Here is a 13,136-nt window from a genome sequence, read left to right as displayed (position 1 = left end):
TTTATAAAATCTACCTACTTTTCAAAACTGTTTGAGGCTTTGCCTGTGTTTTATTTTCACCCATTACTGTTTGAGTGCTGCCTAAATACTTTACACATTAGCTCTATGTTATGCCTGACTGCTTGTGTGCCAAGCTACCAGAGGGTTAAGCACAAGTTTATTTAATAACTTTGTGGTTCATCCAGACAAGGATTGTTCTAATTACTTGAGTGGGGCTCTCACCCCCTCCACTAATAGCCCAATTTATTTGTAATAACAGATTTACTGCTATCAAGGTTGTTTTTATCAATTAATCAATCAATCATATCATTTGTAAAGCGCACTACTCACCCGTGAGGGTCTCAAGGCGCTGGGGTGGGAGATGCTGCTACTGCTCGAAAAGCCAGGTCTTGAGGAGTTTTCTGAAGGTCAGCAGGTCTTGGGTCTGCCGTAGGTGGATGGGGAGGGTGTTCCAGGTCTTGGCGGCGAGGTAGGAGAACGATCTGCCGCCTGAGGTCGCTCTTCGGAAGCGGGGGACTGTAGCGAGGGCGAGGTCGGCGGAGCGGAGCTGGCGAGTGGGGGTGTAGAAGCTGAGTCGTCTGTTGAGGTACGTTGGTCCGGTGCCGTGGAGTGCCTTGTGTGCTTGGTTGAGGAGCTTGAAAGTTATCCTCTTGTTGACCGGGAGCCAGTGCAGGTCTCTCAGGTGGGGTGTGATGTGGCTGCGGCGAGGGATGTCGAGGATCAGGCGTGCAGAGGCGTTTTGGATGCGTTGGAGCAGTCTCAGGAGTTTGGCCGAGGCCCCTGCACACTTTACCATTCCTGGTTTCCAAGCTAGTGGAACTTGACCTTATTCCAAAGAGTTATTAACAAACTGTTTGACACTACTCAGAATAGCCAGATTATAGGCAGCAAAGCACTAGGCGGGTACAGATCTCCAGTAGATCCTGACTTTACTGATAAGAGCAATCTATATAAAGAGTCAGCGTCAAGCATGGAAACTTTCATACAGCCTCTGGATTTTGCTAGTAAAAAAGTTGTCAATTGTTTCCCAAAAATCAAATCCACTTGTTGGGACGTCACCAAACAATTTGGTAATATTAAGTATTGCGGTGCATAAAATAGCACCCTGAATTTATTTGAGGTTAGGTGAATTTTATTTTCAATAAACGTTATTTGGGCACATCTGATTTCCTGTTTGTAGGTTTTTATCGGCTGTTTATAATTGGTGCCTTTTGCAGAATAAAAAAAGCTCCACCCACCCCTTTATTTCTACTTTCAGAGGAGGGCCTAACACCAGTCAGTCTATTAATGACCCAAATCTCTACTGTTAATCATTGGTACTGAGACATGTTCCCTTCCATTTCCCACTGGATTATCAATGTCTGCTTGAATTAAATCCCATGCAGTACATATAGTTTAAATGTAAATGTGTTTTGTTAACTTGTATAAAACACGCAGTCAGGGAGATCAGACCTTTAAAACATCCGTCTATTTATGAGATGTTACTAGAGGGTGAGGCAAAGCAATGCTTAAATCGAATAATAGAGCCCAGCTATTACAAAAAGACCAAATTTAAGGTAGTCATTTCTGCATTTGAGATATGGAAGAAAGTGAAGAAGCAGCTGGGGATTGGGACAAACTTGAACTTTTATACTCCACTTTATAACTGTCGAATACTACCGGAAATTTTTAGAGACCGGGTCATGGACAGATGGTACAATCTGGGGATCTGTATGATTGGTGTTTTTTTCAGGGCAATCAGCATGTTTCATTCGAATTTTTGCAGAGGAAATATAATTTACCCCAAAATGATTTCTTAAAATGTCTCCAAATACGCAGTTTTTTTAACAGGAAATGAAACAAAATCGAATAAGTCGAGAAAAGATAGCGATCACAGATGCAATTAGAATGCGAAAGAGAATGGGACATTTGTATCAGATTTTCATGGAAAAAGAGGAGAACGATCTTGGGAGCTGGGAAATAAAATGGCAAAATAGATTTGGAGTGGAGCACATCAATGTTGAGAAAGTAACTGACTTAGCTACGAATGTTTTGTTAAATGGACCCTTGAAAAGCCAACACTATATGTCAATTTTTGATTTATATTACACACCTAAGAAAATTGCTAAATGGAAATCAGGTAGGGGGATAGCTGTAGCCGGTGTGGTCTACACGCAGCAGATGCACTACATATGTTTTTTCACTGTCCTAAATTGATTAAGTTTATTAAAGATGTAGAGCAATTTTTTCAGGTGGTAGGCATCACACAATCGCTATCCGCAGAGTTAGTGATTTTGGGTCGGTTAGAAGAGCCAGCTAATTTTAGACCTGCTATGGAGGAAGGATTTATATTTTTGTGTATGTCCATTTTTCATTTATGTATTACCTCGCAATGGCTTGATTCTGATCCACCTATGTTTATTAGCTGGCAAACTAGATCGCTGTCTATTTATTATTTGGAAATTGCGGCTTATAAGACCAAAGGCATGAGGAAAAACATACAGGGGTTACAGTTATGGTCTCCTATCACTAAATGGTTAGGAAGTTAAGAATTGATGGTATACTGTTATAACGTGCTAACTTCATTTCGATAATTTTTTTATCTTTGCTCCTAGCTATGTGTTTCTTCTTTTTTCATCTTTTTTTATTGTTTTTTGTTTATTATTTCAGTTTTCTGAGATTTGCTATTGTACCATGCCCTTTCTGTTTGCTGATGAGAAAATTTAATAAAAAAAAATTAAAAAAAAATAAAACATCCATCTACATAGCATTCTACAGCCAACTAGCCATTTTATACCTATAGTTCCCAGAAATATGTGAGAGCTGATATTGGCAGTGAGATGGGAAAGAATTGCAATCATTTTACTCATGTACCACGAATTAACCATGTATCAATGAGCAAGTATAGGCAATATTCTTTATTTTGTTTTTATGGATGTGTTTAAGACATTTTTCAAATGTTTCTTTTGAATGTTATGTACCATTCCACAAAAACTTACACATTTAGGAACAATAAAAGGTCATTTCTACATTATACTTAATTTGGGACTGGTAAAGTCTGTAGTTGCTTAAAAAATGGATATTGGCTGATTGCACAGAACATGTAATCAGAAAATGTGGCAATTAAACATAAGAAGCAATTTACAATTGCCTCAGGATTTATTTGGGAAAATCTGTTTTTTAAATCAGGATGATAAAGAGGAGTGCAGATCAGAGAGTGGAGAGGAGAGAGTAAGACAAAAAGAGAACATTTCAACTTCCTTCAATTTTATTTTGTTTGTTTTAGTTCTCCAGTGGCTTTATCTTTCATTGATGGTGATAACTTATTGCTACACCAGATGCTCTAAAAGATGTGCTATGGATGTAGATTGCTAGTATATCATTGCTGTTGCCAAGGCTATTTAAAATAAACTAGAAAATAGACGTAATCAAGTAGGAGGACGCCAGTATGGTAGTTTCCTATGTCCTATCACCCCCAAGCAGTGTACTAGGTCCTTAAGGGTCACCTCTTCCATCTCTTATGTTGAATATCTACATTAGGTAATTTTAGAAACAAGAATTTGGAGCTGTTCTACCTATTTTTTAAAGACACACATCTATTTCCTATAAAGATTGAACAGGTTAAACTCATCAGCTGGGTCCCACAATGTATGTTGGATACCACCCTCCAAGTAAATCCAGTAGAATGATGGGGAACATACATGAAAATAACTTTATTGCTGGAACTAAAGATTAACAGATTTACATTTAAAGATATACTTTCCGTTCAAATGTTGTCAATAGCTGACCGCCCCAATGGGACTTTTTGCCTTGTCAACATTTCAAGAGTTTATGGCAGAATAAATAGCTTAACTCAATAACATGGTTTCAAATAATTCAAAACACAGTAGTCCATCTCTCACCTAAGAACACTGCTTTTGAAGAACAGGTGCTTCAAGTTTAAATATCTCAAGACTTACTTAGCTTCTCCAAACTGAATTGTAAATGTTTTCTCTTGATCTGATTGCTCTAGAAGGTCTGCCTCACTGGAGAAGTAGGGGATATAACCCTAACAGAGTGGACTACATACTAAAGCAGTTTACCCTTTTATGGCAGCTATGGTTGCATTTCAGAGTGCAACTTTTTAGCAAATCTTTCTAAACAAATTCAGATTTTTCTGCTCATTCATCTTTTGCACAAGAGATTTTGGGGCATATGTATCAAAATCCATTTTTGGGATTCTCAAATAGCAATTTTTTGAGAATCGCTATTTGAGAACCGCAAATATTTTTTGCAATTTCTTAGTATTCCTTAATTGCGATTAGCAGATTGCAAGATCGCAATTAAGGAATACCTTCCCATTCATTCCTATGGGCCAGGAGGCCCATAGAAATGAATGGGAAGTCATTCTCAATTTGCGATTCGCAATTTGAGAATCGCAAATGGAGAATCATTTCAAGGGTGTCATAAGGACACCCTGATGCACCCCTGAAATGAGCATGTATGCACATATGGCGCACATACATGCCCTATGGCACCTTGAAAAATGCCATAAAGTACATTTTTGAAAGAAATCGTAAATTACCACCAACTTGAAGTTGGTGGTAGTTTGCGATTTCTTAAGGAGAAATCACACAACTTGGGTGCCTGTTATATAGCATTTAAGGAATCACAATTTGTGATTCCCTAAATGCTCACGCCCAATTAAGAAAACGCAAATTTTGCGATTCCTTAATATTGCAATGCAATTTTGCTCATACATTGCGTTTTGCGAAGTTTTAGTCGCAAACACTGTTTTTTGCTTTTGCGACTGAAAATTCATTTCATACATATGCCCCTCAGTGCTTAGAGGTGATTACAAAAGTATTAATCACATGAATTCAACTAAGTAGATTATTTAAAAAAAAAAAAACAGCATATCATGTTTTTTAAATGTAGTTTCTTGGATACCTGTTTTTTGTTTATTTTCCATTTCTGCTCTCTTCTTAGACCCTCATTGTGACTGCCCCTTAAAATGCTTGCCATTTCCTCACCTCATATATACTGTTGATGGGAATCCCCGTAATTCTAACGGTGGGGAAATAACAGAGATTATGACTTCTTTGGGGAATAACAAGAAGGAATTGTGTCTCTCTGGCAATATCCTTGTGTTTTCCCCCAGAGTCTCACATGTAGGTTTTGGTTGCTTTTAGCTGCCAAAATCACTGATTGAAACTCAATTCTGAAAATTCAGATGGAACCATTAACTCCGATTACCAGGCCCATCAAATTTACAGAGTACTCATAAAAATGACCTATTAGAGTCCATAGTGTTTTACGAATATGTTAGAAAAACTACTGGGTTCAGTAAATCAATATATGAATTAGACTTTTGTTTTGTGTTCGTCCCACCACGTCCCTTTAATCTGCCTCCCCTCCCCCCTCCAGATTCAAAGCAATACTGGAAGATGGTAAATAGATAAAAACGTATAAAGATACATTATTTTAGCATTTCCAGCCTTCCTCTCGTTCTGCTGTCAAAATAATTGATGAAATGTAAATGGCACGCGAGCCCAGATGATGATGTTATTTTATGTCAAAGCATATTTTCTCCAGAGGTTGGACTCTCCGCCCTGTTGTGGCCTGTCGTGTTATATTACTCAAAGACCAAAAGAAAGCTGATGCTGTTCTTGAGACTTCCTACGGGGGGTATATCACTTGATGCAATGTGCTGCTGTTCACTGCCTCAAGCATTGTCTGCTAAAACTTGCGATCGCGTCTCCTCACATTAGATGTTATGTCACATTTTACATTTAAAAATGTATACTGATGACAATGAAAAGCATCACACCTCCAGGCGCGTTGCCACTTCCATGACCTTTTTATATTCTGGTATGATTCGGTTATCACAGGTAACAGTAGCTTCACATTGCAAACTCAAAATATGCAAATAAAATCTGCTTCTCTTAGGGTTCTACAAACAGTGATATTAAAAGCATTTCTTAAATCCAAACGTTATATGGCATCTGCTGCTTTGCAGCTGGCATTTCACAGAATACAATTATTTACAATAAATGTTCTATTTAATTTTGAACAACATCTCAGTGTAACCTTAAATTAGAACAACGAATATTGTAAAAAGAGCAACATTCTTCATATCTCAGCAAAAAAAAAAAAGTTGGTGCACCCTTGCTACTTTCGTTTAAAATGTACCCTTTTATTGTGTATTTACTTACACGATGATATTCTGTATTATTGCTTGTCACACTGCTTTGAGAGAGAATAGGTGCATTTGGCGAATAACAAAGTGAAAAGATGGGGTTAACTGCAGTGTCTGCTCCAGTCAGAGCAGGATAAAAGTGAGAAGCATTTTCGACTGATACCCCACGCTGACTGTAAGCTGTATTAAGAACTGGCACAGTAGTCTTTGTATATTGGTTTGGCAGGCACATTTTTAAGGATTTTGGGGGCCTTGGGGCAAACGTATTTCATGGGCCCTTGTTTGGAACAGCTTTGTATTTATGATCCAATATCAGCTCTTTCAAGGCTTCTTCGACCAGGTCACTATCAGTGCACAGCAGGGCTCGAGTCGGGGTACCACGCGAGTGGACGGCGTCCCCCCACTTATTTTACCAGGAGCTCGATAAATTTAGCCACACATTCACTCTTTGGCCTCTCTTGGGCGAGATCGGAGCTCATTCAGAACTCTGCTCATGCGCTGGCTTCTCTGATGCAATCGCATCTAAGGGGTGAGCGAGGGGAGGCAATGAGTTTTATGGTGCAAGCCACCTTTTGTGACGTCACTTCCTGTCGTGACATCAGCGTCCCCCCACTTTTTTTTTTTAGGACTTGTGCCCTGGTGCACAGGAATACTCGTTCAAATTCTAAATATGTTTACATCTAATATTCAGGGATAGTTGTGTGTTTTTAATATTGTAACACAGAAGCAGCTCACTGCAAATAATCTCCAAGGCACTCTCCCATTTCTCATATGTGAGGCCTTGATTTGATCTAAATGAAACTTGTTTTGGGATGTTACATGAAACACAAACACAACATCTCTCTGCAAAGGACTTCACTGATTCTAGGGGGAGACTCAGTGAAGTCCTGAGGTACCGACGGATAGAGCGGGCCTCCATATCCTGAGCACGGTCCAGGTGAGGTGAGGTCCAGTGCCCGGTCAAGCTGGATGCCAAGTGTATCCCTTGATGTGGAGGATTATGTTTAAATTCACTCACGGCATTACATTGAATTATCACAGCAAGTATTTTGCATGATTAATTTTCACTAACATTCCACTGATAGATGCAGTAGCATATTTTAGAGAGCAGAGGCCCTGAAGAAAGCCTGGGGACATTTGGCCCGCTTGGCTGAAACATGTTGGCCCATTTTCGCAGTTATTTGTTTACACTGCGTATTGCACTGTTCTGTTTTTAGTTAGGGGGTAGTGTCCGCACTCTGAATAAAGTTGGTTAATTTGGGGCACACCACCCTATTTTAAATTCACCACTCACAGTTTTGCTTGCACTGCTTTAACACTTTTTTTCAGTGATCCAGGAGAGTACGGTTCGCTGTACCTTCTCAGAATATATTTGGGTAAGATCCAGCCGTGCACATACAGGCATGGTGTTCTCTATGATCAAGAGGTACACCTGCCTTTAAACTGGATGACCAAATGATAAAACTGATCACTTTGAAGAGTTGATTGTTATTCAGATTTAAGCATAGGCGGACTTTCCCTTTTATATCTTGTGTAGATTCTTTTCATTTCTTTTGAGTTCCTGTGTTATGTGTATTCGTTGTATAATTGAGACAACACACTACTAGTGAGAGAGTGTTACTTGCCTGCCTTAATTGAGGCGTTTCAGACCTCTGGTTCTTTTTGGTTGTTTACATATTTATAAGGCCATGAAAAGCAATGTAACATGGTTTACTTTGGCTTATAAAAGGGCCCGTGGCACTTTGCGCCACCAGAATGTCAGAAAAGTTGCGTTCCGGCGCGCAGTAGTGCAGGTAGGGCCTCATAAATGCGGACCCTAATCTCTGGCCTCATGTTGATTCCTTAGCAGGCTGCTGGGTTCTCAGAGTCTCCCAGAACTCATCCAATTAATAATTCAATAATCTTCAATATTTCAACAAAAACTTTGAAGGGGCATACCATATAATAGAATCAATACGCCATATGTACAATGACTTACACGGTCAACAGTCATCTACCAAAAAGGAGGAGAGAGGTTCAGGGATATGAGAGCCATGGATGAAAACTGATTTGCAATAAATGTATGGGTTGTAAAAATGTTTGTCAAGGTCCGTACACAACACATGTATATCACCACTTTACCAACTTATGAAAACCTTGCTGAGAATATAGGTCTGTATCACTGAGGAAAAAAAGACGTCACTACATTCTTACAAAACAAAAATCAGAAGGTTTAGCATGTTTTGTGTAATCAGCAATTCATAACTGCTAGACTAAATGAGGTACCCCATATACGAAGAGAATAACTGATATAATTTTGTACAAATGAAACAAATAACACAAAGAATGTTAAAAGCATGTTAAAAGCATACTCTTTGGAATAGTGAAATGATCTCTGAAAAAATCTGCCAAAAGGGAGAATGTAAATGACAAAAAGTCAAACCTGGGCCAACTATCTCATAATTTCCAAGTGGCAAAGAGAAACCCAAAATCAAGGTCAACGTCAAAGTATTATGAGAAATACATTCAGTTCCAGAGTTAACATTTTAGCAAGGGAGTTTATGAACTGAGGGGAAGGACATAAAGCTAAGCCTTTGTCCAAATGATTCCACATTCATGCATAGGAAAGACAGGGTTTTAGAAATGGGTTTTCTGGTTGTCTAGAGTATACACCTAAGCCAGGCAGAACCAACCACTCTAGTCAGGGTAGGGGAGTTACACACCCAGGATAACCCCTGCTCAACCCCTTGGTAGCTTGGCAGAGCAGTCAGCCTTATCCCACAGGCAATGTGCAAAGCGTTTACGCAACACACACACGGGTGACAAGATAAATGCACCACAAAAGAGACTCCACACAGTATTATATAAAAATGTCACATATATTGTATATAACACATAGACCAAAATCACATAAATCATTTCGTGAACTAGGCAATTGTCATAACATCACAGTTAGTGCAATAAAGTAAATACTTATAGGTTGCACATGTCATGAAATGACCCTACACATCACTGTACATATTATGCAGGTCCTAAAATGATACTCGTTATCCTATCATAGCAAGGTAAAAAAAACATATAAACCACAATATCAAGGCATGAAATACAGCAGTTAGGTGTGCGAGAGAAACATAACATCACCAGTTAATGCTTGGCAAGTTATGCAGTTTTAAACTGTGGGCCACATGAGCACCTGTACGCATACTACATGCATCATGGCAATTTGCAGCAAGATGAAATGCCAATTGGTACCTCTGTTGAGGATTCCTTCCCATTTGGCTAGTGGGACCACCAATGCCCCCAAAGATATGTGCACACACAAGGAGGGGCACACCCGCCGTGTAGAAATGAGCAGGCTAACCTTTCTTGGTCCCCTGCGTGCCGAGAAGCCGAAGACAGCTGCCTGTGAGCGTGTGGATCAGCTGCTGATAACCCACCTTGTAGTCCCTGCCAGTCCAAATGCCTCAGAGTTCTCCTCTAAACTGGAAACAAGTGGATGGGGGCACCCCAGTAGAGCAGCACGGGGAGACCTCGTTTGATCCCCACAGCCCAAATCTCACACGTGGCTGCCTGCAAGCATGGGGTAACGCCACAGTCTCACAGTACCTGAGGAAGGAGAAGGAGGAGCCTCCCAAGCTCACATGTGGCTGCAGCCTTCTCTGTTGTAAAGACAGTAGTCAAGGAGTCACAAAAGGAAGAGAATAACAGGCGCTGTTTTCCTCAGCGGGTCCCACCCACTGTAGGACCCTGAAGCAGAGATTCCCAGCAATTCCTTGAGTCGGACCTACCTCGCTGCTTCGGCCTCTCCTGCTTGCCAGAGCACCCCTCATATGCTGAGTTAGGGGTACCAAGACAAGAAAAAAGGAAGCGATCACACTGCGCTTAAACTGTCCCAAAGCAAAGCACTCCCCACGCACTTTGGAAAACTACCACAGGGAGCTTCTCCGCATGCACTTTCCTGCCAAAGCTCTCCCCACACTACTCTTTTTCAAGAAAAGAAATTAGGCAACAGCTATAAGGAAAACAACCAGTAGCAGTCCCCAGCACTCACAATGTGCTGAACTCCTGAGAGAGTACTTTGGGGGCAACACAGAATCAAGAAAGCAGGCAGCAGGCCAGCACACAGAGTCCTTGGTGCAAAGAGGTCGTCCTTCCAGCAGAGCAAAGTACAAGTGGCAGTTTTCCTGGCAGTACAACAACCCTATGGGGCAGCATGTAGAGCCAGCAGCATCTGGTTTCAAGTCCCACGCAGTGTCTAAAAACATGGGGCCTTATTTATGAAGGACTTGCGCCGCCGGTGCGTCACTTTTAACATGGGAAAAAGTGACGCACCGGTGGCGCAAGTCCTTCATAAATAAGGCCCCGGGGTCAGAGCCCCTGCACTTATAATGTCTCTGATGGGGAGGCAACTTCATTACAACTTTAGAAGTGCAGAACACTTCCTTTCAATCCCCAGCCCTGGCTCCAGACACAATACAGGGGAGCAGAGAAAGCATTGTGAAAGACAGGCAAAGGCCTATTCAGGTGCAGGGGACAACTCCTTCTACCACTCTGGCTGAGGATGACCCATCAGGATATGCGGGGCACACCTCAGCTCCCTTTGCGACTGTCTAGAGTGAATGCACTAAACAGGCCCCTGTCAAACGAAACCAGACATTGATTTGAGTCAGGCTACAAAGCACCAAGAGTCATAAGCACAGAGAAATGTCCACTTCTAAAAGTGACATTTCTAAAATAGTAATAACGAATTCGCTTTCACCAATAAGCAGGATTTATCACCACCATGCACTTAGCACAAAGCATTAGGCATAAACACAATACTGGTACTTAGCACATCCTCAACAGTGCACCCCATTAACTACAAGCAGGGTGCACATATTATAGTGGAGTCACCTCTGGTAAAAGGACACCACATATACATCATCTCAGGGCAGCAATGCGGGCCCATTAGAGTGAGGCATTATACATGCATCATGAATGCTGTGCCTAATCCGAACTCCGGTGTTCTTACTCCTTATCCTGCCAATAAAAGACTCCACCCATTGGCAGCGAGACCTCACGCAGTCCAGCAGCATGGCTGTGAAACGGACTTGATCCTGAGAAGGAGATTTAAGGAGGATTGATTTCCCAAGCCCTGGAACTTTGAAAATAGATTTAAAGAGAAGAAAATAGATTCAGGATGATTCCTTTGTAAACCTTTTACTTCTATTTCTGACTCTGGAGCCTGTGGGCCCTTATCGCCATAATTTTTCCGCCTGCAGCGGTGACTCAAGGGGGCACCCGACATGGTCCTGATGAAGACCCTACTGTAAGGACGCCACTCATCTACAATTTACCCTGGGTCGAAACGGCGATGGCTTTATTTTGTGTTTACTTTTTTGGACAACTGTGATAGTTTCACTGTGTTCTCCTGCATTATGGTTTTGTAAATAGATTTAGCCTTTGATAAGGCTGGTTTGCTCTTTATGATTTGGATGTATATATTTTTCACTGCCCTCCCTCTCACACTTGCAGATTGCTGCACCTTTCCCTCCTTCCCCTCTGGGATACCTCTTCACAAGAGTTTTTAACAAATGTGAAGGTTCTGTACATACAAACCTACTGTTTATCATAAAATAAAATGTTTAACATGACTACTATTGTTTGGATTTGACCTAACAGGTGTTGTTGGGTTTCTAATGTTATTTTCAGTTCAAATCCACTGGGACCATAGTCTCTTGTACCGTACATTACCCAGGTCCTAGTGTCTGGGTTTACCCCGTTGTTTTGTAACTGCTGCTTGATCTGGGCATTTTGTACTTGGTCCGTTGGTGTTCCTGCCCGCTTTTCTGCTGTTTTTTCCTTGCACTTGGCACTGTCACTGGGTGGTCAGCCTTTGGTGCCCGGGTTCCTCCTCTTCCTGGAACCCACAAGCCCCAACACCAATGTCGAGGTGGGACCCACCTCAGCATTGGTGTTGGGGCTTGTGGCACTTCAGGTTTTTTGGATGCCTGGTGTGCCGTGGGTCCATTTCTGGCCTATTGCCTTTAGGTTTCTGTTCCCTTGGGGGTGTGTGCAGCTGTGTGTCCTCTGGACTGTCTTCCTGGGGTGGTGGTGTTGCCTCTATGTGTCCTCTGCCCCTGTCTCCTGGTTGGGTGCTTCCTGGTTCGGGGGGCTTGCCTCCAGGGTGTGTGCCTGGTGCTGCCATTGGGCCTTGGTGCCTGGGGAAGGGGATTGCCTTTTGGTTGTCTGCCTGGGGGTTTTCTTGTTTCACTTCCTCTTTTTGCTGTCTTTCTTTGGTGTGGGTGCTCCGATTCCTCTTTGGTATGGTGATTCTGTGCCTGGCATGCCTGGGTCCCGGGCCGTTGTTCTTCCCCTTCCCTTTGATTTCTTCGGTACCTGCCTCCCCGGTACAAGCTGGGCAGTGGCGTGGTCATCTTCGTACAGGCTGTTTATCTATCGCCTTAGCTTTTTTCCGTGTTGTGCTGATCTTGTCTCTGGGACCTTGGTGTGGCTGGTTCTGATGTCTTTTCTTTCTGCCTTTGGCGGTTGTTGTTTTTTTCTAGTGTGTGTCTCTCTGGTCCTGGACCTCTTTTCCCGGGTCTGTTGGGGCACCAGGTTGGTGGCCTTGTTCCTCGTGTGCTGAAGGTGGCTGTGCCAGCCTTTTTTGGTGTAGGGTCTTTGCTTCTGGACGTTTAGGCAGTGCCGGGGCCTTCTGCCTCCGTTCTCTTCTTCCTAGGGCGTTTGGTGGTGGCCCTGTGGCAGGCCTGGGGGTGTCTGCCTGTGCTTCCTTTAGTAGCTGGCCCTGGGGTTATGGGCTGTTGCTTGTTCTCCTGGGCTGTTGGGTCTTCCTGCCAGTGGCCTGGCTTTCTGGTGGTTGACGGGGGTTCCTGTTCCTGTCTGTGCTGTGCTGTGGTTCTGTTGGTTGGCTTCTTGGGGGCCTGAGGGCCTCCCTGTATGTCTCCACTGTCCTTGGGGTTCTGGCGTGGTGCTTGTGTCCCTGCCAGGTTTTTGGCCTTGG

The 13,136-nt window shown here is 42.4% G+C and overlaps 1 protein-coding gene across 1 annotated transcript in view; it reads left to right on the top strand.

Annotated features, from left to right (window-relative positions):
- KCNIP1 (potassium voltage-gated channel interacting protein 1) overlaps nt 1-13,136 on the top strand; it is a 1,548,155-nt gene that overhangs the window by 364,963 nt on the left and 1,170,056 nt on the right. The window lies entirely within an intron of this gene.

The sequence above is a fragment of the Lissotriton helveticus genome, chromosome 7 (assembly GCF_964261635.1).
Source record: "Lissotriton helveticus chromosome 7, aLisHel1.1, whole genome shotgun sequence".
Lineage (NCBI taxonomy): Eukaryota > Metazoa > Chordata > Amphibia > Caudata > Salamandridae > Lissotriton > Lissotriton helveticus.
Note: the sequence above shows the minus strand (reverse complement) of the source record. Positions and strands in the feature narration are given on the sequence as shown.